General features: G+C 46.9%; 1 protein-coding gene across 4 annotated transcripts in view; it reads left to right on the top strand.

Annotated features, from left to right (window-relative positions):
• The window catches only part of MYLK (myosin light chain kinase), a 346647-nt gene that overhangs the window by 63226 nt on the left and 255738 nt on the right, over positions 1 to 27683 (top strand). Inside the window, exon 1 of one of the 4 annotated variants that reach the window (XM_090045984.1) lies at positions 11979 to 12124. The exons of the other annotated variants lie outside the window; for them this stretch is intronic. The gene's annotated coding sequence lies outside the window, so the exon portion shown is untranslated. Of the gene's footprint in view, positions 1 to 11978; positions 12125 to 27683 lie in introns of those variants that run through there. 4 annotated transcript variants of the gene reach the window in all.

The following is a 27683-nucleotide window of genomic DNA, read 5'->3' on the forward strand; positions in this document are numbered from 1 at the left end:
GACTCTGACCAGACCACTTCAGAGACCTCCAGAGCTGGAAGGAGTTTATACCACTTCTGGTTCCAGTTATTATAGTCGCCATAGTATAATGCTGTGGACAGGCTCAATAGAACAAATTGTTCCACCCATCTCCTAAACCAGAAACCGCATAGCCACATTCATACAGCACCCTGCCCAAGCCAATTAGTCTAAACTCTTAGCTAATTAGTATGGCCACATGCACACAGCACAGTGAGGCAGAGCTAATAAACTGGCATGGGCACAATGTCCCATGAACGATTCAGATGGTGACCTATAGCTACCTCGCGACTGGAAAGCAGCATAGGTGCATGCCCACAGTTTCAGTGCCAAGCAGTTTCAGTGTCAGCATGCTGCCTAATGCTGATCTGGGACCATTTTTTCAAATTTAGGACCAGTCCCATTCATAGAGACCTTAGGGATACGTGTCTGAAAACTGGGACTCCTGGAAAGCCCCAGGTATCTCCTCACTTTTAGAGTTAAGCCCCTGACTTCCATCTGAGGCACAGTAAGTCTTTTGGAAAGACATCCTGTCAAGCTTAATTTAAAAGTTTCTAAAGTGATCTCAGTCTAACACAACCCTAGATGCATTTTTTCCAAAGATTTGTCTTCCTCACTTTACACATCTGCACTCTTATTTTTTTTTAATTTGAATTTATCTAGCCACAGTTTCCATCTATTGGGTGTCTCTGCAGCCTTTTCTCTTCCCTATGCAGGTGCCTGCAAACATTCATCCTTTAACCTTTCTGCAAAGCTAGATACATTGAACTCCTTTGTTCTCTTCCTACAAGGGATGTTGCCAGGTATTGGACAGTTCTCATACTTCCTTCCTCAAGCCTTTCCAATGGTTACACATCCTTTATCAAGTGCTGACACTAGAGCACATCTCAGCTGTAATTGAGGAGCTGTTTCTGACCCAGGAAGTGCAAGGGCCAACCAGAGGTACTGCTCTCCTACACTTGATCTTGGTCAAAGGAGATGATCTGGTGAGTGGTTTGAACATTGAGGATAGCCTGGGTGACAGCGACCATGAGCTCAACAGGTTCACTGCCTGACGCAACGTTGACAAATCAACTAGCAGGATTGAAGTCCAGGACTTCAGAAATGCTGACTTCAACAGGCTCAGGGCATTAGTAGGGGAGGTGATGCGGGACCAGGGATGGAAGGCAAATAGGGTGCGCAAAGAGTGGTTGTTCTTCAAGGACATGATCCTCAAAACACAAAAGAAAACTGTTCCCATGAAGAGGAAAGGTAGCAGAAGGGACATTGTGGTCCTCTTGAGAAAGGAAAAAAGAGGTGCCTCAAGGGGGACTATACAACAGTGGCCTGCACTTGTAGGGGAATGATTAGGAAAGCTAAGGCGATGACTGAATTTAAGTTAGCCGAGGGAGTCAAGGACAATAAGAAGTCCTTTAGCTAGGGAGCAGAAGGAAAATGAATGGAAGCGTGGGGTCCCTGCTTAACGCTTCAGGACAGCTGGTAATGGACACTCAGGAAAAAACAACTCCTGAATGTCTGCTTTGCTTCGGTATTTCACCAGACAAAGGGGAAAGATGAGTGAGATAAGGATCACAGGGGACGTGGTGGGAATGATAGCCTTCCCTTGGCAAAACTCTTTCAGAAATTGTGGCATGCAGGGGAGGTTCCTGAGGATTGGAAGAGGGCCAACATTGTGCCCATCTTCAAGAAGGGGAAGAGGGAGGACTTAGGCAACTATAGGCCAATCGCCCTAATCTGCATCCCAGGGAAAATCCTGTAAAAACTCATTAAAGAATCTATGTGCGATGTGCTCGTTGAAGGTAAGATTCTGAACGACAGTCAGGCTGGGTTTGTGGGTAGGTCTTGTCTTACCAATCTCATCTCCTTCTATGAACAGGTCTCTTGCCACCTGGACACGGGAGAGAAGGTTAACATTATATACCTAGACTTCCAAAAGGCTTTTGATCTAGTATCCCATAATAGCTGTATGGAAAAACTGGAAGATTGTGGGATTAACTGCTCAACACTTCAGTGGGTGGAAAACTGACTGCCTGGTAGGACCCAGAGAGTTCTCATGAACGGATCTGTGTTGTCCTGGCAAGAAGTGGCCGGTTGTGTCCCTCTGGGGTCCATGCTTGAACCGGTGCTTTTCATCATCTTTATCACTGATTTGGATGTGGGGATGAAAAGCTCGCTGGCCAAATTTGTAGATGACACCAAGTTATGGGGGAGTGTGGTCATGCCAGAAGATGAGTTGCAGATGCAGGCGGACCTGGATAGGCTGGAGAGCTGAGTGAACTGGATGAGGTTCAACACTCAGAAGTTAAGGTGCTTCATCTGGGGGTAAACAATCCCCAACATACCTACGGACTTGGTGGTGACAATTTGACTTGTACCATGTCCAAAAGGGACCTGGGGATAGTGATCAACCATCGCATGAACGTGAGCCGACAGCGAGATGCTGTGGCAAGCAGGGAAAACAACATGCTGGCATGCATTAACTGTTGCATCTCATGCAAAACTAAGGAAGTGATATTCCCACTGTACTCCGCACTGGTAAGACTGCAGCTGGAGTACTGCATCCAGTTCTGGGTGCTGCACTTCAACAAGGACGTGGAAAAACTTGAGAGAGTCCAAAGAAGAGCTCCCTGTGATCAGAGACTTGGAAAAACAAGCCATATGAGGAGAGGCTGAGGGACTTGGGCCTCTTCAGGCTACAGAAGAGAAGGCTGAGAGGGGACTTGGTAGCAGCTTGCTGCTACATCAGGGGAGTACATCAAGAACTTGGTGAACAGCTGTTCACCGGGGCACCCCTGGGGAAGACCAGGAGCAATGGCTACAAACTCCTGGAAGGCTGCTTCAAGCTCAATTCCAGGAAAAACTCCTTCACAGTCAGGGTGTCTAGATTGAAATAAACTCCCTGCAGAGGTGGTGCAGTTGCCTACCCTGGAAATCTTCAAAAAGAAACTTGACAGTCACCTTGTTGGGAATCACTTGATCCCAGATGTCTTTTCCTGCCTAGTGCAGGGAGACTGAACCTGATGATCTACAAGGTCCCTTCCAGCCCCTAACAATCTATGAATCTGTGTAAGGTCTTTCTTCAAATATATGTTCAGGTACAACACATTGTATGAGGCCTTGTGTATCCATTCACTTGTATTGGTATAAATTGGAAGTAAGTCCATTGAAGGTAAAGGAGGTAAGCTGGAGTAAAACTCACGTGAGGAAGATGAGGCCTACAGCTGAACTTTGAACCCGGGATTGAGACAGCTCCTGAATTCTAAATCCCTCTCTCTTTCAACAAGTCACTTCTGTCTAAAATTTTACAAGTGAACCCACAAAATTGTGTCTGACCAAAGCCTACAAGATTGAGGTCTTCAAAGACATGTACATGGGAGAAGTGTGTCTGTGTGTGTGCATTTAACCTTAACTTTGGTGCCTGTGTGCGTTTTGTTTGCCTGTCTTTGTGCCACTTTGAAATAATAGCCAAAGGAGGTATCAGTGTTGTCAGGTGTTGAGAGATGTTGCCTGGTGCCACAAGCTTTGTGTGAAGGCTGGTGAGTCTTAAAATAATTCACTCTTGTTTGAACTTTAGAAAAAAAAAAAAAGCTTCCCCAAATCCCCAGTGTGTTGGGGATAACCCTTGAGAGTAAATGCATTTGATATATTGTAATGAGAACAACTTTAATTAGAAGTCATTTTGTCAGCTGCTGCTTATAGTACATAGACGCCATAATGCAAACAAAATACAGTCAGTATTGAAAAATGTTGTTGGTCTAATAGCTTAGAGTATGCAAAGCATATTACTTTTGAATCAGTTAAAAAGTTGAGTATATTCAGTACATCATAAGCATCGTATTGATTTGAGCTGAAGACAAAGACTTGGAAAGTGACAAGATTTCTTAAGCAGAGTTTTTGCTTAAAAACAGGGCAGTATTTCAGCATTCAGGCAAAAAAATGGGCCCAATCTACTGCTTTCCATAAAGTTGTGTTTTTTTCCCCCCAAGTAATGGTATTTCACAAGACTTATTACACGCACGCACACGCGCACACACACACACACACACGGAAATGGCTTCAATCCCAATCCGACTCATAGAAAGCATAGGCTAGTAATTGTGGCAAGTAGAAGTAAAAGTTAAATGGAGAGACTTTGCAAGAACCCTGGTGCTTCTTTTGCCCGCTCCAAGTGTCTGTGAGTATCTAATGAGGCAAATGTTTTGCAAAGTGGTGTCATGTAGCTTCTTTTCTAGGAGTCTCACAAGGCCTACTTCACTGGACAGCAGTTGGTGTATGCAACTTGGGTGTGTACATAACTTTGCCTAGCAAGGCAGTCTTCAAATATCTGAAAGGCTGCTGTAAAAGAGAGAGAGAACATCTGTTCTCTCCTGCTGTAGAGGGCAGGATGTGAAATAATGGTTTTAAATTGCAGCCAAGTAGATCTAGATTAGATCTTGGGGAAAAACGTCATTACTGTTAGAACAGTAAGGCAGTGGAACAGAAGTAGCTGTCAGGTGAGTCCTTCCTCAGAGCCGTGCCTCGGATCCTTTTGTGGCTGGACCCTGGTAATGCTCTAATTAAGGAGGTTAAGAAATGAAGTAGGTTACTTGCCCTGTCACAGGGTCTCAGGATATTTCCCTTCCTCCCCAAAGGGAAGCTCTGTTCTGGTGCCTCAATTTCATTTTTAGATTCCCTGTTGAGAGAACTGATTCACCAGTGCCAGAAGGCTTCAGAGATCTGTTATTGTTGGTTTCCGAAGAACTGGTTGTCGGGCTAACCAAATGAATCGGGCCCCGAGGTCACGGTGGCCCGGGTGGCGACTGGAACACGAACAGGGGGGATCAGCGGCGGCGGAGTCTGAGCGGCATGGAAGCGTATGGTTTCAAAATAAGATGGGTTTATTTACTCGCGCTTTGAGGCGGAGGCACAATTCTTTCTTCAGTTACAGTTATTAGCACGAACAACAAAGGGGTCTGTTGGCCCCTGAGGTTCACAGTGAGCCCTTGCTTTCTACCCCCTGAGGGATAGGTGCGGCTGCCCACTGCTAGTCCCAAGGCTGGTCAGCAGCTTATACAGGGAAACGCAACACAACGAAAACTGTAATATGGTGAAATGAAGAACGGAGAACAATATGGTGTGACGCCAGTCCAGTGTTGGACAACGGGATGGTCAAAGCAGGAAACCGAAGTCGAAAGCCAGGTAAGTGGAAGACGAAGCCGAAGTCAAAGTGGTAAGGATGATCCGGAATCGAAGCCAAGGTGAAAGCCGTAAACAGTCCAGTAACAAAAGGAATCAGTCCGAGGAAACGTAACGAAGAAGTAAATCGCTGTATGAAGTATGAAAAGAACCGGGGAATCGGATCCCAGCCTCTCAACCTGCCTCAGTCCCTGCCTAGGCAGCCTCTGCTTGCAGACCGAGCACGGTCTCTCCAAACTCTCACACCAACGATTACTAACAAAACCCACTGACTCCAACTCCAGACGCCCACCAACTCTCCGAACGCCCCCTGGCTGGGGCTCCCAAACCTTATATAGCAGCCAGTGGCCAACCAGGCTGCTAGTCTCTTAGAAGCTTCCAGAGCGGTTACCTCATTGAGTTTTAAACTGAGCATGTGTTAGATCTAGCTCTGTGAAGTAACTGCGCATGGGTAAGACTGAAAAGTAGGTCAGTGCTGATTGACGGTTTCTGAGGTCGCCCAGGGGGGCACGTGCTGGGCACACTGTGGAAATTTCCATAGCCTTGCCTGTCGTCTTTGCACGTGTCAATTCCAGCTCCTCTGTGCTGGCAGCGTACATTTAAGATTTTTTCCGTGACACTGGTAAGACTGTTTTCATACTTTGGTGGGGATCCAGTGTCATGCTTTGGCAGATCCCATCAAAGAAGTGGCTGAAACTACCTTCTGCTTTGGGTTCAGTTTTGGGAGACTGGAGACTCCCAGCACTGCTGTACCCAGAAAAGATGAAAAGTGAAAACAGTCTGCTATGGTTTATATAGTCTCAAGGTGGATCCATTGGAAGCCTAAACAGTCCCCCCACGAAGAGTGATTTGGCCATCTGATATTGCTGCCTAGGAAAGTAATTCCCTGTGTATCAGTCAGTAATCGTTGATGTTTATTTATCTGCTTTTTAAGGATGGGTTAGACCAACTCTTGCTGGGGCGGTTTAGATGTGGATGATCCTACTTTAGGCAGGGTGTTGGATTATGTGGCCTGTGAGGGCTCTTCTATCCTTCTTTTCTATGGGTAAAAACAGACATCACCTTTTGTCACCTTTGTGCCACCAGAAAAATTGATCAGTTGATTGGTGGCTCCAGCACTGAGACCACACTGGAGAGTTGAACTTGCTAATTGGCAGCTCAAGTCCTAGACCATCAAACTTGCTTAGTGTGGTCTCAGGGCTAAGACTGCCAGTCAGCGGATTGGTGGCCCCAACCCCAGGACCATGTTACCACACTGGACTGTCCCAGCTTTCTCCATTTCCTCTTGTGGGTCTGTTTGTCCTGCAGGATGAACAGGCAGGACAGCAAGAGACATGTGTTTTGCCCAGTGAAGCAGATCAGCTATGCCGGGATATATCCAGTACAGCTGATCTGCTTCTTTTGGCGACGTGTTTCTAAACCATGACTTTATGGGCATGGTCAAATGGCACATGTTTAGTGTAACTTATATCTGTTTCTATGAACCTGTGCCGTCTCTGCTCTCGTCAGATGGTATTGTATCCTGTTCTTTTACCCTTCATCTTGCTCTGTTTAGGCTATAATGCTTTAGAGCCAGGGTCGTGGCTTCATTTGTTGATAAGCACGTGATTACGGGAGCAACTGCAATACAGACAGTAACTCACTTTGTGAGAAGTCACATTTTAGCAGGTGGATGTCTTTGCACCAGGACCAGTCTGAAAACAAACATTATCCTCCGTGGTTTCAGTAGAATGAACTTACACAGCCGTAATTGAAGGTGATGAAGAATATGCTGAGTTTTATAAGAGATGAATGAGTTATTCAGCCTCCTTTTTATTTTCTATATAGACAATTAGCGGTTCAACACCATATAGAAACTATTCAATCTGGCATATTCTAACAGGCCAGGATCTCTCTCATCTGCACAAGTATGGAAGAAACAAAGTGGAAAGAGCCACCTTCATTTTCTCTACCCAGTGGTTAGGGCACAACTGGCATTCTTGTTCTGCTTGGGTAAATGACACAAATGGCAAGAAAAGCATAGATGTGGCCCTGTATCACTTCTGTATGGGACATCTCTGAGAAGGACACTTTCTATACTTTCTTGTAGGGTGTTGTACCAGGCACATACTGAGACCAGGCCTATAAAAATCTCAGTTTAAAACATCTGAGCAAGTGGGATAGGTAGGGCCGGAATGGCTGAGTAATGGGACTCAACCTGTATTCTGGTTATCTGTGCACACTATAATGTGCCAGTTGAACCAGTACGTTTGGTTCATATGTATTTGAACGTAAAAACAACAGGAAGGGAGAAAAGGTTCTCCTGAGGATGGACTTTACTGTTAAAAATGGAAAACATACATTATCACAGAGCTTTACAAAGCAAGGGAAATGAAATGTTCCTTGGGGAGATGGGCTTGTAAGGAAACAATTTTCTGTTGTTTCTTGAGAACCAATCAGGGGAAAAATACTAAAGTTGGTTTCATTACAGGGAGATGTCTGGCACAGCCCAGCTCTCATTAAACTTCTGATAACCTGAAGCTCGGGTATGTCCTCTGTACTATCTACACCTTTGTTCTGGATTCCATGCACCTGGAGCTGAGCAGAGTGAATGCCTGAATGGGACCAAGCTAAATGAACCATAACCTCCTCTAACAGCTGATGCAATAGTCTTTTGTAATCCTCCCAACCTGCTCTCCTGAAATGTCTTTCTTGAACAGTTTCGAGTATCCCCTGAGAACTTAAGATAAATAGGATTATGCAGTCCATTAAAAGAGAGAGAAAATTGTTCTGAACATTAAAAGCAAGAAGTATGAACTAAAAACCTCCTTGCAAATTATAGACTTATCAGTTTTTAAACTCCCTTAAGGCCTTTTTTATTTCTTTCCCCCATGAGAGATGAGTTTAATCTGGTACTGCCCTGTTTGAAATGAAGGCCTCTCAATAATTGTGTTTTCCAGCATTCCTGTCCCCACTGGACTGCTGAGTAATGCTTGTGTAAAGCCCATAAAGGCAGTAGCCCTGCTGCTACAGTTTCATTAATTCAGTAAAGTTTGTTTGGATCCTTGGCCCCTTGAAGGGCTCTGGTTTTAAAGGGCAGTGAATTTCCATTTTCTCTATTCTTGCATGATGTCATTGTGGGCACAAGGAAGGAACGTGAATGGAGCTGGAGCCGTCAAGATTCATAGAGCAGGAAATCTGTGAATTATTGGGTTTGGATTACAGGATGGTTCCACAGAGCTCAGTATATTTTTCCAGTGTTTAAAACAAATAGGTTTTTATTTTAGTTTTATCTTCCTCTTGTTTTTAGAGCTAATGAAAAGTCAGGGGCAACAGCAGCTGATCAGCTGATAGGCAGGTACATCAAAATCTTCTTTCTCTGGCTGTGTTGTAGCACTTCAGTCCTGGCCTGCAGTGTTCGCATTGCAGGGCCATGCCTTAAATCCCTATGGCAGTGTTAAGATGAGCACAGCTGTGCAGTATTTGGTGCAGCAGACACACCACACATCCAAGTGTTCCCTGTGCTGCTACCTTGCAGTGCAGTGCGGGGTGGGTTTTTATGATCCTGGGAGATCCTGTTATCAAAAAAACCCATGAAGAAAAAAAGTGGGGTGGCAGCATATGCCGCCCAAAACTGGAGCCTGGCCAGCTGGAGCCATGCTGCAGCTGCTGCCCAGGTTCCCAGCTGCAGGAACACCACAGCTGCAGCTTCCCCTCCCCCCAAGACCCGAGGTAACCTAGCACAGTAGGGTACCTGCTACCCCACCCAGAATAACCCACTGCATGCCAGAATACACATGGCATAGGCATTCCCTAGACACAAGTTGTGCTGCTGCTACTTGTCCCCAGGAAACCAAATGCCCGCACTCATCTGGACATGGCATATGTGACCAAGTGCAGGGAGGGTTTTCTTTCAGCCTTTCAGAAATTTCAAAATCCCTGCTGACTCTTTGAGTTTGCTCCTGAGAGCCAAGTCTGCTGCCTCAGTTGCTTTGGAAACTTCAGTGTTTCATCTGGTATCAGACAATCCAGGGTTTGTTACCAAGTGACAAATCTGCCTTTTTTGGTGTGAAAAAAAACCCTGGATTTACACTGAGTGACTCCAAATTTATGTGTTGTGTGATTGGTGTTCTGGGATGATTCAGCAGTTTGTGTGCATGTGTTATCTGCCCCCTTGGCCCATTTAGCAGGGAACATAGGTATTGTAGTGCTAGTTCGAGGTGCACTGATGCATTGGTCCGATATTGGATCAGTACCAATATAAAGAAAATTGGCTGTATTGGAAATCGGTCCAACGTGGCCAATAATTCAGCTGATAAATGCCTGTGCATGTGCACAGCCACAGTGCAGTACTCAGGCCATGAGCAGGAGGAGCACAGCCCTGCAGTGTGGAGAGCTGCATGCAGCTGGTAAGACTGTTGTGGTGGAAGGGGAGAGGGGAGGGAAGGGGCTTGGGGGCGGGACAGATCAATGCTCCCCCCCCATGGTGAGGGAGGGAGGGGCCAGAGGCAGGTGCTGTCCAGCCGGGGTGGGGTGCATGATGGAGCCGCAGCTTATCCCAGGGACATAGCAGGGGCAGCTCCTGCTGCTGCATGCACCCTGGGAGGGCATTGGGAGGCGTGTGCCTTCGGATCTGGGTGGGGTGGGACAGGGTGGGGCACGTGGGCTGCAGCTGTGAGCTACAGCCAGGGCTGCACTGGGTTTTTCTCAGTGGGGGCTATGGAGGGGGCTTCAGCCACCCCAAATATCGCTGTAGCCCTGCTTCCAGCACCGCTGCCATGTGCCAAGCACAACCCCGGCTCTTCCCAGCTCAATCCCTGCCTCTCCCTGTGCTCCAGAAAGAGCTGAGGCTTTGCCGGGCCTGTAGCAGCAGCGCTGGGAGTGAGGCTACGGTGAAATTTGGGGTGGCTGCAGCCCCTTCCATATCTGCCTGCCCTGAGCCCAGCACCCACCAAGAAGAGCCTGGTGCAGCCCCGGCTCCAACCTGCAGCTGCATCCAGCCCACCCCCTTCCTGCACAGATCTGGGAGCATCCCTCCTGTGCCCTCCCGGGGTGCATGCAGTGGTAGGAGCCACCCCCCCCCCCCGCACCCCCGCACCCTTCCAAGCCACAGCTATGTCCTGCGCCCTGCCCCGGCTGGGCATTGCCTGCCCCAGTGCCTCCCAAAGGAGGGGCATTGTTATGCCCCCCTCATGTCCCTTCCCTCCCCTTCCACCACAATGGACTTACCAGCTGCATGCAGCTCTCCATGCTGTATTGGAAATTGGATCAGTATAGACTGATATGCCTCCTTAAAAATCAGCTGTCAGTATCGGTCCCCAAAATCTCTATTGGTTCACCCCAAGTGCTAGCTGTACAGAGAGCTGGACTCTTCAGCTCAGGTGGTAGTCTCTCCTCCTTTTAGGTGCTGGAGGTCCCTGGTTTAGTGCCTGATGATGGCAATCACGCAAGGAGCTTTAGATATGCATTGTTCCTTGGAGAGTCTATAGCCCGAGTAAGAGGATTATCCCTGTTTTACCTTTGGAGGAGGCGGGGTAGCAGCTCAGGCACAAACACTTGCTCAAAGTCACCTTGGAAGTTAGTGACAGCTGAGGATGTAACCCACTGTCACCTTTTGAAGTGACAGTGCCACATGTGAATAATTACTATGAATTATTGCAGCATGAGGGGAGGGGAGGGAACCATTAAATTCTCTAATGATGAGCTGTTGATTTAAAATGGAAATGATTCATTTCAGCTCTGTTCCTGTGGGACAGAGGCTGACATCCAGCATCAGGACCATGGCAGCCATCCTTGTGTATAGGGGACAAAAAACCTGAATGGCCACAGAGACAGAGCTGGTCTTTCTCCAGTAGTGCAGCGATTCACAGTCAAATGGGCAGTGCAGTACCATGCACCTTTGTCCATGCTAGGCTTACAGCATATTCAGTGCCTACCTTTGAGCACTAATGACTTCAGTTTTTTTGTCTGACATGCCATTGTTACCTGCAAGATCAGGGGACTTGACTTCTTCATCCAGGAAATCTTGGCCCAGTCCTTTGCCCAGTGGTAGTCCATGGAAGTTGCAGATATTCCACCTCACCTCACCTAGAAGACCAGGACATTTTCATTTGGGTGCATTAGTAGTGATTTAACAACAAATGTCAGTAACCCAAATTTGACAATTTTGCCTGTGTCTCCTATGTTTTCTGATATGCTGGCTGCCTAGATTGGTGTAGCTCATCAATGATCATATAGGTCTACTGTTACAAGCAACTGTATTTGGGATATTATCATTTCTTTGCTGAGTTGGACTCAAAACAGAAATGTGGAGCAGGAGAGGAAAATTAGTAATTGGAGAATGAAGGGTTTGGGTGAAATCCTGACCTATCAGAAGTCTATGACAAATTTTACAACCGATCTCAGTGGGTCAAGGAACTTCACATTTTGCCATCACAATGATGGCCTGAATTCTCTCAGGTTAGTAGTGGCTGAATGTTGTTTGACACCTAGTAGCTGTTTGTGACATACGTGAAGCTGGTTAGTGATCTAGGGGTAGTGGCTGGTGGGCAGGTTTACATATCACTGAAAATAATTCCTGTCATCTCTTGCAGACGGGTAAGAGACTGCATAACCCTATGCATGAATCCTTCAGACCTTGGCTGATGCCCCTTGTGAGGTAAACTTGTGCTGACTCTTGAGAGGTCTGAACCTGTTCTATAAGAAATCTGTTCTCCAAGGCTAAGTACAGACAGTCAACAAGCCCAAGGCTGAATCAATTCAATCTTCGTAGGTTAGTCTAAGCTGCATTGACTGAACCAACAAGCAAGTGAACAGACATTTTCTTTTGATTCTGGAATGCAGCCACCTGCCTGCAGTGGCCCAGGCCAGAAGCCATGGAGCTTCCTGCTTGTCTGGAGCAGATAGCGTGAGCTAAAGCTAGCCCACCCACCCTGAGAGGTGAGGTTTACAGGTGAGGTACAAAGCATTCTGGGATGCTGGGGGACTGCTAATTAACTTGAATCTGGAGGGAATCTGGAACAAGTTCAATAAACTGATTTAACCTAAATCAGTTAAACCTGGATGGCTATAGTATCAGATCTATCTTAAACCAGTTTTGGCCATTTTGAAAGCAGTTTGCGTGCACTGAAGTTTTTGTTGTGTTACAGATCTGACCCAGTTTCTGATCACTTATACTGATTTATGTGTCATTTCTGTCCCTAGCCCATGGCTGTCAGCCCATCTTTTGCACAAAGATGGAAAGCCAGGCTGGGTGTAGAAGCTGCATTGTTCAAGGCTGGGAACTGAATGCTGAGAAACTGTTTTGGAATCAGTCAAAATCCTAAAACAGACATTCAAACATGCTGATTTCTCTTGGTTGTTTATATGACCTCTAGGAAATAAATTGGAAAGATAATTTAAGCTTTGACTTTTATGTCTGTCTGGGTTGAATGCACACAGACTTTCTTGTCTAGGCTTAAGCCATTAAGCTGAAAGGCTGATGGTGCTTTTGAGTCCCCTTTTACTTGACGCATATGTTGTGGTAAAAATACCTTGTGGCATCACATGGACTGAAGCGGAAGTGGGCTGGTATCACTGACGTTCCTCTTTAAATGTGATCAGAATGAAAAACAGCACTAAACAAAACAGATGACCCTAAGGAGAGAGCTTAACAGGAAAATTGCCATGCTAGGACTTTTCAGCTGTAAATCTAGTTTATATTTTAAATCTCTTTCCAGACTCCCATAGACATGTATTTTGGGCTTTAAAATGACTGAGACATGATGCTCTAGAGTCCTTACACCAAGTTGTATGTTTTTATTGTAGATTAATAAATTATGCTTCTGATATTTTTAAAATAGCAGGAACTTCTCAATCAGTTAAATAGTTTTTGATTCTTGAAAGTCCACTATATTGGCAAACATGTGGCCAAAATTATGTTCTTGTCTGTTGCTAGGAAACTGGCCTCCCTCTAGAATATAATTTAAAAATGACCTGTGCAGGATTTGCAGAAAAAAAAGTAAATGCAAACAATATAGAGCCCCTCTATGTAGGGCTGTCTAGATTTACAGATGCATTTCTGCTGCTGACACTGGAGAACCGTTTTTTAAATTTCAAATGCTGAATCCAAAGACAGGCTTCCCCAATTACTAATTTGTTTGTATCAAGCCCCAAAATGGTTTCACCCTGGGGTTAAGCAGTACAGTGAAGCACCTGTCTAAAGCTACACGTTTGTTTTATCAGGTTGCATTTTCTGTCCTTAATCCTGGTGTTAATGTCCCGAATCTGGGTTGAAGTGATGTTTTTGATGCTCCCATTGTTTGGGATATATCAGCATTTTTGGTAAAGCATTTGTTACTGAAAATATACAGATCAGATCCCCACACAATTACTCAGAGCCTGATCCTGCAAAATGCTGTATATTCTCAATGCTTCATTCCTCACAGGATCAAGAATTTAAAGCTGAAACTATGCAATGTTCAGGGCTTTTGTTTTCCCTACGTCCCATTTTAACAGTTGTCATCAAAGATACGTGCTGCAATCAGATTGTACACAAGTGAATGTTCCTGCTGAGTTGAATGACATCACTTTTCACACAAGGAAAGTGTATTGCAAGCTCGGAGGTTTGGATTATAAACTTGTTGGCGCAGAGAAACTGACCCGGACTTTCAAACCGGGTGGCAGAGTGAAATAAAATGATGTGCAGGGATCCTGGTTTTCCCCGATTTAAAAAAAAAAAAAAAAAAAAAAATCACAAATTCTCTGATTAAACTCCAAAATCTGTTATTAAAATGAAAGGCCCCCTAATAGCCTCCATGGCTCTGCTGTTGCCCCTCACCCTCTACCCACAGCTCCTGCTCCCCCAGCCCTGCCGTCAGGGGCCCCCAGCTGCCAGGGCTTTGGGTCCAGGGACCTGGGTTTGCAGCCCCCACCCCTGGCAGGAGGCAGTAGCCCCTGCAGTGGAGCAGGGCTTGGCCACCCACAACCCTGTCTCGCTCCCTGCTGGGATCTGGTAGCCATGCATTGCAGTCCCAGCCCCCAAGCAGCAGCTCCAGCAACTCCCTCCCTCCCTTCCTATGGGGGCCACAAGTCCCACCCCCCCAACTTATAGGAGCTGCTGTCCTGGCTGCCCTAGCCCATGTGCATCTACATGTACATGGTGCCCCCTGCCTCACCCCCTCCTCCGCCTCTTCCCTCCCAGCCCCTGGAACTCTCCACGCCTGCAGGAAGCTCATCACAAAACTGCAAAATCCACAGGTTTCTCCAATAAAGTGAGAAATGCACGTTTGCCTCTGATAAAAGGTAAAATCCGTAGTTTATTCTGTTTATCCATGGGAAGTGGAAAACCCAGATCCCTGCTGATGTGCGTGTGCATTTGTGCACGTATATGTGAAGTACCGAGTACCTAGAGCCTCCACTGACTTTTATGGAACTTTAGAAACCATTTTGAGTGCCTCATTTTTAATCTATTTTAAAACCAGTCGTCCATTTCTAAAGTATATAGGAATGGAATGGGGAGGACATCATGGTCTCAAGGAACATTTTTACTGAAAAAAATTGTTGGACATGAAAAGGCCTTGTCACTTGCTGCAGTGATGAAGCAAAGGAACTGCCTCATTGCTGATGGGTAGATGGTACAAAAGTCCATTCAGCAATGAGCAGTTTTGCTCTTGCATTCACTTAGTTTTTATCTTCATGAAGAGCAGATGGACTGTGTATCCAGCATTGAATGGATTGAAATGACAGGGACTGAATTAAAGAAAATGTTCATGGAGGGAAAACTAGTGAAAGACAGGGAGCCTACAAAAATCCTTTCCTAGCCTCTAGAGGATTTATAAGGCACCACAGAATCCTTCCCAAAACAGGCTTTAAAAACTATTTAAAAAATGCAAGAAGGTACCAGAAAAGTTATCACTGGAGCTTATTTGAAACCTGGAATGAAGGGAGTTCAAAAACACTATGGTTTTTGTCAAAATTTTTCTCAGTGAATATTTTCCAACCATCTCTAATTACTATAATAATACTTTCCACTTCTGTGGATAAATGCCTCGCATCTGAGAATCTTTCAGAGTTTTAAGTGATTAAGCCCCCAAAAGAGCATGGAAGATCAAAAGCTCACAGCTGATGGAAGTCACTCCATTGACTTCAGTGGACCTTGTGTCCAAGCCTGTTGCTCGTGAGAAGTAGGTGAATATTATCATCTACCTGCACAGGAGCAGAATGAACCACAGGGGTGTTGGGTCCTATGACCTTCAGTTTGATTTACTCCCCCTGTATCAAACTCCTGGCTTTTTACAAATGAAACCTATTCCTGATCAGATTTAGACTTGAGAGACATAATTACAACCATCCACATCCATCCAGCTGTTAAATAAGAGCACAGATGATAATAAAGGCCCTGGAACTGTAAACCGTTGCCTGTACGCTTATCTTTGTGCGTGAGTATAGTCCTACTGAACTGGGCTAAGGCTGTCCTGTACAGAGTTCAAGGTAGTGGGTTTTCTAGTGTGTATAAGAGTGGGCAGTAGCATAACTAGTGGGAGAGCCCAGGGAGCCTGTAGCAAGGGGCTGCTGCCACTTGAGCTGATGCTGCAACAGCAGCAGTAGCAGCTGCCTTTCCAGCCATCTACAGTGGTTGGCATTCCTGTGCCCCAGGCTCTGAATTAGCTCACTTTGCCTCTGGGCATGGGCACTAACTAACGGTAGGAACTCCAAGTCAAACTTTGAGGAGCCTTGAGGCGGTGATGAAAATGGTAAAAGAGCCCATGTGTCTTGACTTCTTCTGTGTAACAGCTTGACCAGGTGGATGGTTGCCTGATTTAAGACCTTTGTTGGGACTGCAGCACTTCAATACAACCTGGAACGAAGCCGTCATCCTTTGGGAAATGCCTTATAGTAGAGAATACTGAAGCACATCTCAACAACACAGACTACTTCAGACGCATCACACATGTCTTCTGCTCTCTGCCCTGACTTTCCATGCAATATTAAATCAAGATTTCAAATTTTTCTTACCTTAATGTTCTGGCCCAGTGATTTTCAACCTGTGGTCTGTGGACCCCTGGGGGTTTGCAGACTAGGTCTAAGGGGTCTGCGAAAGATGACTATGATCAATCAAAAGTATATGGATACTCACAGTTACAATTCAAAGGGGTCTGCAGCTCCATTCAAAATTTTTTAGTGGCCTGCTAACAAAAAAAAGGTTCAAAACTGCTGATCTGGTCTCCTCATATCTAGAAGATTTCATGAAGTCCTGAACTGAAGACCATGGTTACTAACTGTGCTCCTGTTCTCTCCCAGACAAAAGCTCTTTGGTGCAGGAACCATGATTATCTTTGGGAACTGTTCAAAACTGTGGAATAAAGTCCCACAGGGCCAGAGGACCACAACAACACTCTCCACCTTCTGCACTGGACCTGGCATGCTTCTACAGCCTGCCTTCTCCAACCTAAACAAAGAGCAATGCATTTAAAAACAGAAAAAAAGCAAACCCCAAACCAAAACCACTGCACAGGCAGTTCTTTCCTCAGGGAGTGGAGAGACATAATGAGCAGCACATGACAGATATTGCTCATGGTGGTTAATGCCCTATTGGATTACAGAGCAGCAAGCAGAAGTGGCAATGGTAGCATAAAAGCCTGTACAAAATAGACTAGCTCAACCTAGGAAAAGTTAATTAGGTAAAACCTGTAATTCAGCTCTCCGGTTGGGATTAAAGTTTGTGGGGTGGAGGTAGGGGTGTGGGTGAAGGTGGGATGTGCTTGTGGGGGATGTGGGCAGAGTGGGTGGAGGGGCTTGGTGTGGTGGGTGGGCCTTGAGGGCATGTGGGGCTTGGGGCAGGGAGGGGCTTGGCAGTGGTGTGGGCCCCCATGACACACAGCCCCCACCAGCGGTGGCAGCAGCAGCAGCAACAGGAGGGAGACCCTTGGGGCGCTCGTGGTCTGTGGCAGGCGCAGCCTCCCCACCCCCGGTGGTGCATGGCTCCGCAGACTGTACATGGTGGCACGGAGCCAGCCCTGCCTGCTGGCATGTGCCTTCAAATCATACCAGGCTGGCTCTGTGCCACCACATGCGTTGCCTGGCACTGCAGGTAGGAGCCACATGCTATCAGGCTGGGCCAGGCTGGCTCTGTGCCTCCATGTGGGGCGTCCATCACTCCAGCAGGGTGCCACAGGTGGAGGCATGGCATCCTACTCCGGCCCAGTGGCGTGCACTCCTGATTGCAATGCCAGAGCCCCACTTGGTGGCATGGAGCCCACCCAACCCAATGGCAAGAGGACAGGGAGCTGTGGTGAGTTGCACACTCAACTCAGGCTGGGCATTGGGTTGAGCAGGCTCCATGCCACCATGTAGAAGCACAGAGCCAGCCTCACCTGGCCCGCTAGCGTGTGGCTACCATGTGCAGTGCAACAAGCCCCACGTGGAATCACAGAGCCAGCCTGCACCAGTTTAAAGGTGAATGCCAGCAGGGCAGGCAGGGCCAGCTCCATGCTGCCATGTGCAACCCTTGGCACTCAACTGGACCCACGTGGCTGGGGGGACTATTCCTGTTGCAGACCATGAGCACCCCGGGTGCCCACTGCCTGCTGCTGGCTTGCTGCTGCTGCTGGCAGTATTGCTAGGGCTGTGTGCCATAGGGGGGGCATGTGGCAGGGGCCCCCATACCCCCCATGTGTCCCCCCAGAAACCCCACACTCGTACAACCCCCACATCTCCCATATACACTCACACCCACCCCCCACAAACCTCACACACTCCCCTCACACTCACCCAGACACACACCCACACTCTCTCCACAAACGTCCTACAAACTCCACACAGTGCCACAAGCCCCCACACCCACCAAAAACCCCATATACAGCCACACTGTCCCACAAACCCCACACACCCCCAACACACCTGACACCTTCAGCCCCCCACAAACTCCACACTCACCCACATCCCACCACAACCCCCCCACAAAATCCCTAAAAAGCCCCCCATAATCTCCCCACACACTCCCACACCCCCACCTCTCCACACCCCCCTCACAAACTCCCCACAAAACCCACACTGACACATTCACAGCCCCTTGCACTCCTTCACAAACCTACCTCCACAAATCCCACAGCCACTCACATCCCATACAATATACAAGGATAAGACTTTATTTTGAGCTGTGATGCAACTGCCTCTATACACATGATGCAAAGACACCTAAATCAGGACAAAAATATTTTAAAAAATAAAATAGGTTCTACTAGATGTTTGATTTTTTTTTTAGCATGTGGTTTGTTGTTTTTTTTTCTGGTCTTGTAACAACGGGGGGCGGGGCACCTGTTGAGGGGCAAGGCTACACTTGCCGCCCTCAACAGATCACCAAAGCTCATTAAGCAGCCTTCTAGCCAAGATAATTGTCCACCCCTGATTGATACTGTGGCCAAGTGCTGGGAAATTCTTTATCCCTGGCTGACCTAAAGCAAACAGGTTTGGAGTGCCAGCACTGAAAGTCAGGCCTGAAACAAAGAAACCCAACTCTGACCTGCAACAAAGATACAGTTACATGTAGTTGTCACAACTGAACCATGTGTGGGCAAAAAACCATCACTGCATTTAAAAAAGCCCGACACCATAGGACCAAGGCTTGCACACAACCCCCTAAACCTGTAAGTTAATATCTTGTACAAGCTGGAGATGGATAAATGGAGACATGTGAGTGTTTGCCCACACAATAATTTTAGTGGCAGAGCAACGACTAAAACTAAGTGTATTGCCATGTGGACCCTCATAACTAGACTGTACACTCTCATTCCATGGCCTTGTGTTTCAGGAGTCATTATCACAACTCCTATATATTCTGTAAATATTACATAACTGGATGCTTTTCTCACATTCACTTCCAAGTTCTAAAGTAGTGTGAACAGCTACTGTTAAATTGGTGTTGCATGTCTTTCCAAAATACTAAGTTCTGAGCATATAAACTTATGTGTATATGGATAAACACACATGCTCACATAGACATTTATGGTCTCATTTGCAGTGTTGTTGATCTGGAATAAATTCTTAACATCTCTATAAAGTACCCCAGACTTGTCAGCATAACAGAGAGCCCTAGTTGCCCCACAGTCTTCAGACCTCTCTGTGAACCTCCTGGATAGCAGACATAACAGGTTGTCTACATAAGTTGCGTTTTTCACGTGATCAGGCCTCTGAAAGCACTCTGCAGCCATGACGTAACATACATGCACAGCTCCAGAGCACTTTTAAAATGGCCGATTGTGCAAAAAAATTAATTTTGGTCAAATGAGGTATTAGATGAAGATGCTCTAAAGCAGAGCACCCTAGGCAACTTGTATTTTCTCCAAGGTTAATTTTCTGCACTTTGCAGAGCTATCAGTGTGGGAGGGAGCAGCATTGAGCCACCAGCTTTACCTGGCTGGAGCTGGAGTTGAGGGGGGACATAAAATGGGAGCCCCCTCGCCTCATGGACCTGGCCTAGCTCCCCTCAATACCCCAGCCAGCGTAGCTGGAGGAGGCCTGCAAGGTGAGGGGCTCCATTCCACCCTATACCCGTCTCCAGCACCAGCCAGGCAAAGTAGCTGCCAGCTGCCTGCTGCTCACTCCTGTTCCCCCTTCCTTCCCCGCTGACACCCCCAGAGCTGGGCAGGGGGTGGGGCAGGTCTGGGGAGAGGGGTGGTTCAGCAGCCTGGAAGGATGTATGTGTAACGCCCCCCGCTTGTTGACCACGGCCACTGCAAGCCGGCTTGAGCCCCCTGACTCAGCAGGCGAGCATCTGTTGGGTTGGAGTGGGGGAAGAGAGGGGTCCTTAAATGTCTGTAGGCACCCTGACAATTAATGGAGTTCTTCATATGGAAAGAAAAATTAAATAGTGGAGACTTTTAAAATGGTAGACTAAAAAAAACACACAGCTACACTTATATCATTGCTTATGTGGCACTGAAAGGAGATGTAACTAAAGCACACGGTGTTTAACGTTTTTCCCATGCCTGTTCTTAGTGCGACTGAAAGCATTATTTGGAATTCCTCTGGAACTGTGAAGACTCCAATGCTTATCCTGTTCACTCCTCTATCTCTGTTTTCTGTTGCGCCATATAATGAGGAGGAATCAACTTGGTGTAAAAAACGCAGTACTAGCACGGCAGGATTATTTAACTGCCACTTTAACAAGGCAGTAAAGATAACAGCTGGTCAGAAGTCTCTGAATTTCTTGCAATCTTAAAATACATCTTTAGTCCATTGTGTTGCACTTTGTTTCTGAAATTGCAAAACCCGTATGCTGGGTTTAGCAGCTGATAATATTAAAATGCAGCTCTGAAAACTGATTCTAAAACCTACATTGTTTCTTACTGAATGTATCTGCTTCCTTTCTGCTAACTTCAGTGATTAAAATAAAACTTTGGTGCTTTTATTTGGTGCACTTAGCCCTGCAGATCCTATATAACTCAGAGGGAATTTTTTTGCAACCCCTTCTATTTTATACAAACCAGTGGCTAAAGTCCACGGCATCCCTAGGAGGACAACACAGCACCACTGTTGACCCTTTATTTTAATGGTAGAGGAAAACTGAGACATAGAAAGGTCTTGTGACACGGGCTCCCATCTTTGGATATGAGCTGCAACAGAAGTGCTGAGCTTCTACCATCCATCCTTTTCCCCCTTTGCTGCCCTGAGGCACTGCAATATTGCTGAGCGTTGACGTTTCCATTACCAAATGAATGTGACTAAGTTATTTTCCCTTCTCGCTTCTAAATCCTTTTGATCATTGGATCCACATGGTTGAATGCAAGTGGAATTAATATCACTTGAGGCCTCGCTGGCTCCTTTGGTGTAGCGTGTCTTTTTTTCTCATATGTGTTCAATATGAGAGCCTCTGATCAACTGAAAACAAATACAGTGCATTTGTTTCCTTAATTCATTTTACAAGCATCTAAGATCCTGGGCTGCTGTTCCCCAGCTAACATATGTTAAGAAAATAGCATATGGCTAGATTCATTTTTCTGTGGCTTTGTGTGGCACAGGAGCACACAAATTATTGGCTCCCATAGGCCAATAATTCTTCAGCTGAGAAATGTAACTATTGTGACTAGAGTCGTGAGAACCTCAACAGTTTCTCCTTGTTGAGGCTCTGCCTGGATCTCTCTCATTCCATTTCTGCCTGATGTAGGTTGGACTCATCTTGGGTTTTGAGATCAGTCAAAAGCTAAAACTGGACATAAAATAAAACCTCCCAAATTTGCTTTGATTAGGGCTAGAAATTACAACTAGGGCACAAAATATTTGCCGTCCCCCAGCAAAACTGGCCCAACATTCAGATTTATAATGAACTTTGAAAATCAGACAGTTTTCTCAAAGGTTCATTCTAATTATGCTGTCTAAAGATGTATAGTGTTTTACTTGAGTTTATTCTTTTGCCCATTTTACTGTCTTTTTTCACACTTAGCTGTGGTAGATGCAACATAGGGTCATTCATGGAGAATTCATCAGTGCAAAGGAACAGCAGTGTCCTTAAAGCAAACAGTTAATCATTATTTTAATCAATCAATGGATTAGGCAATGGTCCTGGGAAAAAACTAAGCTTGTCCATTGACCTAAGAGGCCCATTCTCCGCTGGATGCTGCAATCAGTTCTGGTGTATCGTGTCTATTCTTTTTGCTCTCGAGGCCTGCATTGTGTGGGTAAGTTACTTTCCTTGTAGAAAGGGATGGGCTGGGAGGAGAGTGGGAATGTGGGTTCACTTCACATGCAGAAGTTCAGCTGAACTTCCAGGTTTGTGGGGCTGGATAGGTACCAGAGGGTGAAGTGTAATGCGTTTGCATTGCAGATGGTCAGTGGATATAGGCTTTAGGGCAACCTTACCTATCAATATAGATATACCCTCTGAATTACTTCCTCTGGCTGCAGGGTTCACTCCTGCTTTTTTCCTCTCCTTGCCTCCTGGAGAAGATATTTGGTATCATTCCTGGGCTGGTGACAGCATGCAGCACTGATCATGAATGCCTGTTGATACTTCAGTAGGTATATGGTATTATAGCTTTTCCTCTAGGCTAGTGTCTGTTTCCATCAAATTTGTAGGGTTTGATAGAGGAAGTCATTGAAAAATTGTCCAAAGAACCAAAACTGAAATAAAATACAGGCTCAGGTTATTTGGATGGAGCAGACTTGGCAACAAAGCTGTTTAGCCTTCTACTTTTTTCAGCATATGCTGGGTTTGCGTTTGTGTGTTCCCCACACTTCAGTGAAAAGGGGAAGACAGCAGAGTGGTTCTCTAAGATGCATGGTATTTTTATGATCTGTCCTGTTACAGCCATAATATGTTCCTGAATGTTTCAGGAACTGCTCACATAAGGGCTCAAATAAGTGACAGATCTGGAGTAGTCCAGGTATGAGCAAGTGTGTTACTTATTCAAGTACTAAATATACCTAAAAGTGGCAGATTCAAGTCTCTCATACAATTCATATGACGTTTTTGATTGAAAATATCCAACCTCTTCACAAAATAAATCGAGGAAGGCTCCTGACAGCTCTAAGATCTAAAATAAGCACGTAGAGAAAACAGAGGCCCAGAGAGGTGATGTGACTTCCTGAAGACCTTAGATTGAGCCAGGATCAAAAATAAAATGCGTAAGTCCTGGTTCCAGTTCTCTGTTCTCATTACTGAATCTTCCATGGACTCTGTCTGGATTGTTTTGCTACAAATCTATCTACTAACATGGTAAAAAAGGTGCTGTAAAATGTCTGTGCTGTTTGGGTGGAAAGTTGTGACATTTAATCTAAGGAGGAAAAACTCTTGCCGACTTCTATGTCTGGTTTCAAATAACTTTGTCATTCAGAATGTATGATTGTTGCCTCAGAGGCAGAAATCTCCTATTGTCCCATACCTTTCTGAGCAGATTCCTGGATGATAAGACATGGGATAAATAATGCCAGGTCACTGTGATTCGCGTACCCCACAGAACTGCAGTAGAATAGTTCATGATTAATGGGTTTGTACTGAGCTGCCAAAACAGGTGCAGAAAGATACACTCCTAGATCCACAGCTAGTGTAAATCAGTGTAGCTTCATGGCTGGTGTGGAGCTAGACTGATTTATAATAGCTGAGCAGTTGGCTCATCACTTTCTAGAGCACCCCCCATTAACAAAACAATCTCAGTGTTGTAAAAATGTCATTCACCTGCAGTCGTGTTGGCTTCTTCAGTTTACCTTTTATTCAAAGGAAATTAAACCAGAAGCCCTGTAAATCTCCCTCTCCACCCTTCCTCCCATTTAGGTGTTTGATTGTGATTTAAAGCATGCCTATTAAATATGCCAGGTACACAATGAACCACTGCTGCTCAGCCTGCAAATGCTGCCCGAGGTACCATGAATGTTGCTGGGTTTCCATAGACGCCCAGAGTGTTACCAGCCGGTCACTACAGTGATGCAGCGCAAAGGAAGCGTTCTAGTGCACAGAAACATCTTTTTTAAAAAGGGCAGCGGGTGAAGTCCGTTCAATCTCCATCTCCTGGCAAATGTAGTTTAGACTCTTCCTCACTAGATTAGCAAGTCTGCCTGCAAGGGAAGAGCACCTTGGCAGACAGCCTCAGTAATCTAATGAACAGGGCTCTAAACTAGGCTTGCTGGGGGATGGAGACCAAAGCCATGGGGGAAATGGGAGATGCAGAGAAAGCATAACCAGGAGGGGGCAACATGGGAGGCCTTCTCATTCTTCCTGAGAGAGGAGGGCAATTGGGTAGTTACCTTAGGTGCCTGTACAGCATGAATGCACAGAACCTGGGAAATAAGGAAGAATTGGAAAGTCCTTGCACAGTCACAGGACTGTGCCGTGATTGGAATAACAGAGGCTTGGTGGAAGCTCGCATGACTGGAGCACTGTCATGCATGGGTACAAACTATTCAGGAAGGACAGGGAAGGGAGAAGAGAAAGAGTTGCACTTTATTTAAAAGAGCTGTATGATTGCTCAGAGCTCCAGTATGAAATTGGAAGCAGGCCTGTTGAAAGTCTCTGGGTTAGTCAGAGGGGAGAGCAACAAGGATGACATTGTGGTGGGGGTCTGCTATAGATCACCAGACCAGGAGGATGAGGTGAACGAGGTTTTCTTCAGACAGCTAGCACAAGTTTCCCGATCACAGGCCCTGGTTCTCAGGGGGGCCTTCAGTCACCCTGATATCTGCTGGGAGGACAATACAGCAATGCTCAGGCAATCCATGATGTAATTGGGTAGTGTTGGGAACACCTTCCTGGTGCAGGTGCTGGAAACTAGGGGCTGTGCTCTTCTTGACCTGCTGCCTCACCTCAATCTGTAGATAGATCATGGAGCAGGTCCTCAGGGAATCCATTTCTAAACACTTGGAGGAGAAGAAGGTGATTAGGAACAGGCAACATGGGTTCATCAAGGGCAAATCATCCTTGACCAACCTGACTGCCTTCTATGATGAGATGACTGGCTCTGTGGAGAGCAGTGGATGTGATGTACCTTCAGTTTAGGAAGGCTTTTGATATGGTCTCTGACAACACTCTCACAAGCAAGCTAAGGAAATACGGGGGAATCACCTCCTTGGCCCTGCTCTAGATGCATCTGTGGATGCATGACAAGGTGCGGTTGGCCTTCCTGACGGCATCCCCACACTGCCGGCCCATGTTCATCTTCGCATCAGTGATGCCTCCAAGATCCTTTTCTGCCTCTGCACTGATGAGAAGGGAGTTCCCCAGCCTGTAGGTATAGTGCTGGCTCTCCGTCCCCAGGTGCATCACCTTGCACTTGTCAGTGTTGAATGCCATCCTGTTCTCATCTGCCCACCCTTGTAACCTGTCTAGGTCCGATTGCAGCCTATTCCTTCCTTCTAGCATGCCCACATCCCTCCACACCTTAGTGTCATCAGCAAATTTGAACAGGGTGCTTTTTACCCCCTTGTCCAAGTCACTAATGAAGATGTAGAACAGTGCGGGCCTGAGGACCGAGCCCTGCAGGACCCCCCTGCCCACATCCCTCCAGGTCGAAAATGACCCGTCCACCACCACCCTCTGGGTGTGGCCCTCCAGCCAGTTGGCGACCCAATTGACTGTGTGGGTGTCGACACCACAGCCCCCCAGTTTCTTAATGAGAACGGGGTGAGAGACAGTGTCGAAGGCCTTCTGAAAGTCCAGGAAGATATGTCCACTGCTACCCCTGCATCTAAGGATTTGGTGACCTGGTCGTAGAAGACACCAGGTTGGTCTGACAGGACCTGCCGCTAATGAACCCGTGTTGGTTGCCCCTAAGCATAATCTCCCCTGCTGGCCCCTCATGGATATGTGCCAGGATAACTCTCTCAAAAAGCTTCCCCAGGATCGAGGTAAGACTAATTGGCCTATAGCTTCCCGGGTCCTCCTTCCTCCCCTTTTTGAAGATGGGAACCACATTGGTCCTTTTCCAGTCCTCTGGCACCTCACCAGAGCACCACGAGTGCTCGTAAAGCTGTGCCAGGGGTCCTGCAATGACCTCAGCTAATTCCCTCAGCACTTGGGGGTGGAGATCATCCGGACCAGCTGATTTAAATACATCCAGTCCCTCCAGAAGTTCCCTGACTAGATCCTCACTGACCCTTGGCCTAGGTGCGCTTCCCCTGGGGCCTGAGGGGGTCCTGGTGGGGGGCTGATCCGGTCTCTGCCAAGGAAAATGGAGGCAAAGAAATTGTGAAATAGGTTAGCTTTGTCGTCTGGTGTGATGACCAAATTTCCTAGCATGTCCTGCAGGGGCCCCACGTTACCTGGTACCTTCTTTTTGCCCCCTATGTATTTAAAAAAGGACTTCTTATTGTCCTTAATCCAGGAAGCTAGTCCCAGTCCCATCTCTGCCTTGGCCTTCCTGACTGCCCCCTACGTCCCTGAGCAACGGCAGTATAGTCCTCCCTGGTGATGTCCCCTCCCTGCCATTGGGTGCGCACCTCCCTTTTAGCTAGGAGACATTTCCAGATGCTTTTGGTGAGCAATGGGGGCTTTTGCGCCCTCCTGCCCCCTGGGTGCGGCCCTCCAGCCAGTTGGCGACCCATTTGACTGTGTGGGTGTCAACACCACAGCCCCCCAGTTTCTTAATGAGAATTGGGTGAGAGACAGTGTCGAAAGCCTTCCGGAAGTCCAGGAAGATGATGTCCACTGCTACCCCTGCGTCTAATGATTTGGTGATCTGATTGTAAAAGGCCACCAGGTTGGTCTGACAGGACCTGCCACTGTTGAACCCGTGTTGGTTGCCCCTAAGCATGCAGTCCCCTACTGGCCCCTCCTGGATATGTGCCAGAATAATTTTCTCGAACAGCTTGCCTGGGATCGAGGTAAGACTAACTGGCCTATAGTTTCCCAGGTCCTCCTCCTTCCCCTTTTTGAAGATGGGGACCACGTTGGCCCTCTTCCAGTCCTCCGGCACCACACCAGCGCACCATGAGCGCTCATAAAGCCGTGCCAGGGGTCCTGCAATGACCTTGGCGAATTCCTTTAGAACTCTAGGGTGGAGATGATCCGGGCCGGCTGACTTGAATACGTCCAGCCCCTCCAGAAGCTCCATAACTAGTTCCTCACTAACCCGTGGCCCAGGTGTGCCTCCCCGGGGGCCTGAGGGGAGCCCAGCAGGGAGGTGACTGTTCTGGTCCCTACTTAGGAAGATGGAGGCAAAGAAATCGTTAAATGTGTTAGCTTTGTCGTCTGGTGTGACGACCAAATTTCCCAACGCGTCCTGCAGGGGCCCCACATTACCTGGAACCTTCTTTTTACCCCCTATGTATTTAAAGAAGGACTTCTTATTGTCCTTAATCTGGGAAGCTAGTCCCAGTCCCAGCTCTGCCTTGGCCTTCCTGACTGCCCCCCTACATCCCCGAGCAAGTGCAGTCATCCCTGGTGATGTCCCCTTCTCTTCATTGGGTATACGCCTCCCTTTTAGCAAGGATACATTCCCAGATGCTTTTGGTGAGCCATGGAGGCTTGTGTGCCCTCCTGTTCCCTTTGATCCTCATTGGGATTACCTTCCCTTTGGGCTTGGAGGATCGTCTCCTTAAGGAACGACCACTCTTCTTGGACACCTGGCTCCCCTCTGCTCCCCACAGTATTCCAGATGTTATGTCACATGTGTCCAGCTTTGGTTTCGGAGAGAGTCCTTCGGAGGGCAATGAAAATGGTTTGGGGTCAGGAGCACATGACTAATGAGGTGAGGCTGTGGGAACAGGACTTATCTAGTCTGGAGAAGAGAAGACTGAGAGGGGATTTAATAGCAGCCTTCAACTACCTGAAGGGGGTTGCAAACAGGATGGAGCTGGGCTGTTCTCAGTGGGGGCAGATGAAACAAGGAGCAATGGTCTCAAGTTGCAGCAAGGGAAGTTTAGGTTAGATAGAAGAAAAACTTTGGGTTGGACTAGATGTCACCTCCTGAGGTCCCTTCAACCCTCATTTTCAATGATTCTGTGAAAGCCATAGTGGGCTAGAGCCAGGGAAAGAGACAGAGTAAAAGAACAAGGTAAAGGTGGGAACAGAAAATGTCTCTGACTATCTGTGACTTTGCAATTCA

The sequence above is a fragment of the Crocodylus siamensis genome, chromosome 4, assembly GCF_052110815.1.
Source record: "Crocodylus siamensis isolate JL-2025a chromosome 4, ASM5211081v1, whole genome shotgun sequence".
NCBI lineage: Eukaryota > Metazoa > Chordata > Crocodylia > Crocodylidae > Crocodylus > Crocodylus siamensis.